Source organism: Callorhinus ursinus, unplaced genomic scaffold (genome assembly GCF_003265705.2).
Source record: "Callorhinus ursinus isolate GAN/ISIS: 27379988/994484 unplaced genomic scaffold, GSC_fseal_2.0 scaffold9, whole genome shotgun sequence".
Classification (NCBI taxonomy): Eukaryota; Metazoa; Chordata; class Mammalia; order Carnivora; family Otariidae; genus Callorhinus; species Callorhinus ursinus.
This window is the reverse complement of record NW_027397071.1, coordinates 34,912,627-34,915,581: the sequence shown is the minus strand read 5'-3', so window position 1 is coordinate 34,915,581 and position 2,955 is coordinate 34,912,627.

Genomic DNA, 2,955 nt, shown 5'->3' with positions numbered 1-2,955 from the left:
ATATTAATACCAAGAGAAGCAAAAAACCAAATGCTCCATTTAAATGGAAATTAAAGATATCTCAAACTTTTTATTTAGAGATGAGGTATGATCAGTTTGCCACAATAATTTTTGTTAATCATTAATATGGCTACATTTCTATTTTTCTACCCTTCAACTAACTGGAACACTGAAAGATCTCAAATTTTAATGAGCATGGGAACAGAGTTAGAGTTAAGAATTGTATGCATTTGACAGTTACTGTTCTATTTATATCTTGGTTGAATACTGGAAAAATTAATGATATCACTGGAGAACCATACCAGAGAGAGGGTGGAAAGAAGAGAATAGTCATCTCAAGGTTCTATTTGATTTTTGTCTGAGAGAAAATTCTATGTAGCAGGCAGGCATTCTTGACTAAAACAAGACTCCAGTTGACTGTCATGAATAATGTTGAGAAGGTTCAAAGGAAGAAATTTAGTGAAAAGTAGGAGAAACATGTGAAATACATGTTTGGTGTTAGGTTATTACTGAAAATGGATTTTTATAGTGAGATCTCTATATTACTCTGACAATTCAGTATTATAGAAAGAAAAAAGACTTTGAAGTGAGAAGACCTGTGATCTATACCCTTCTGGATAATTTATTCTGCAAGTGACTCGTTCTCATGTATTAACTCTGCCTCAGTACATCCCCTTATAAAGTATACCCTATGACTTAGAATCTAATGAGTTGCTAGAAAGAGATCACAAAATTATGACAAGCTGCAATATTATTTCCTATATATACATAATGTTATTGAGATTCTGTACCTGAAATACATTTCATATCATAAAAATAATACATGTTTTTTATTTTGTTTTGTTTTGTTTTTATAGCCTTCTTTTCACACCACTGGTGAGGAGAGATTTCTACCCTAGGGCTCTGGAGATGGCCAAACACATGACACCTGACACTGGGCAGATGCGACTGGTAGCAGTTTATTGGTCACATATCCTCACAGGAGGAGGACACTGGAAGCTGTGAAAGGCACACAGAAGCTGTATTTGGAAACAGAGCGAACACCCAGGGGCTGTTGGAGGCAGGCTTTAGAGGATCCGGAAGGTCAGGGGCCACATTGGTTGTTTCCTGTGGGAACATGTGATTGGCCTGTGTGAATAACTCAGTGGTCTAGTGGGGAACTGAAACTTGCTACTCAAGGATAAGCGGGAATGGTGCCCGGTCCCCTTTTAAGAGAGCTGTTTGGCTACAGGACCTTTTCTGTGGGATCAGTGTGGTGGGAACTTGCAGTCAGACCATCATGGCCTTCCCAATTCTACTACACATTAAGGCAACACATGACACCAAGCCTTAATTTTAGTCTTCTCATCACACTGGTCACCAACATAAATTTGCAAAATCAAATGCAACATAGCTTTCTAAAAACATTTTCGAATCTGTGAAGTTAAGCGGTTTATGAGAAAGCTACATCGTAAGTGCTCTTTTTTAAGAGACATTTTCTCCTTTGGAGGAAACGGGATGCTTCTTTTTATGATAAATCTTTTGTGTATTTAATTTTCTAAATACTTCTGAAATGTATTCAAAATCAGGGTCAGCTGTCTCGAAAACTTCTATTGTTGTTCTCATTTGCAAGAATTCCTGCAAAAAAAAAAGTCTTTTAATGTTAGATCTTGACAGTTTAAATGGGAAAAATTTTCCCTTCAATGATCCCTACTCTCTTTTTCATAGATATAAATACCTGTTATGAATAGCATTCCTCCTCATTAATGGATTTATCTTTACTTTTATCTTTTCAAAAAATTTTAAAACTCTTTTTTTTGGGAGACAGGCATTGTTAATTCTCTACTTAACTGTTATGCTATTCAGTTATACTCCTGAATCAATTATACCATACTTTTATCTCACTAGAAATGTTTTTCATGGATATTTTACCACTTCAAAACAATGCTTGGCAGAACGATAGTCATTCCTTCTCATCATGAAGGGATGAAATCTAAAGTTTCAGTCTTGTGGATCACGCATCATGTTTTCTTATTGGCATTGATTTTTTTTATTGCATTGGCCTAAAACCGATCAATTTGGCATAGCATTCTATCCGTTATTGGTTAGAGACTTCACATGTCCACATTGTCCATATACATAGAGTGTTGGTCTATTATTTTGAGATTTACAATAAGAAAGTGTTTAAAATGTGGATTCACAAAGCACATCTCCTGTAGTAAGAGTTCACTTATAATACATTTGTTATTACCTAATGTTTATGAAAAATTTTTTCTTTACTATAAAGCACTATACAAATAGTGTTCATAATACATCCTTGATTTTACTGCTTTCTTCCTCAATACCATTTTTTTCTTTCTTAACAGTTCCACTTTATTACTTTTTTGTCTTAATTCCTTACGTTATATCAAGATGAACTCAACTTGCCATTTTATCCACCTCTAAATCATCTCTGAACCTAAGGAATTACTCATTAGAACTTCCTGGACATATTTGAGAGGCTCCTTTTGCCCCTTAATTTCCAAGGGTATTTGTGTACTTTTTTGTTAACATCAGGAAGACAAGATATTTAGAAGAGAATTGCATTTGTGTTTGCAATACTTGCCAATATTTTCCTTCTAAAAGTATAGCAAAATATATTCACAAAAAGAAAGCTGTCAAATGCACTAAAATTAATGAAAAAAGACAGAACATCATTTTGTCCTTTGATGTTTTAGATGCAAACTATGCATATGCATGTATGATTATACTCAAGCATCAGAGCACCCAATGTTTTATTCTTCCCTGTTTTTTTTATTATTATGTTATGTTAATCACCATACATTACATCATTAGTTTTTGATGCAGTGTTCCATGATTCATTATTTGCATATAACACCCAGTGCTCCATTCAGTATGTGCCCTCTTTAATACCCATCACCAGGATAACCCATCCCCCCACCCCCCTCCCCTCTAGAACCTTCAGTTTGTTTCTCA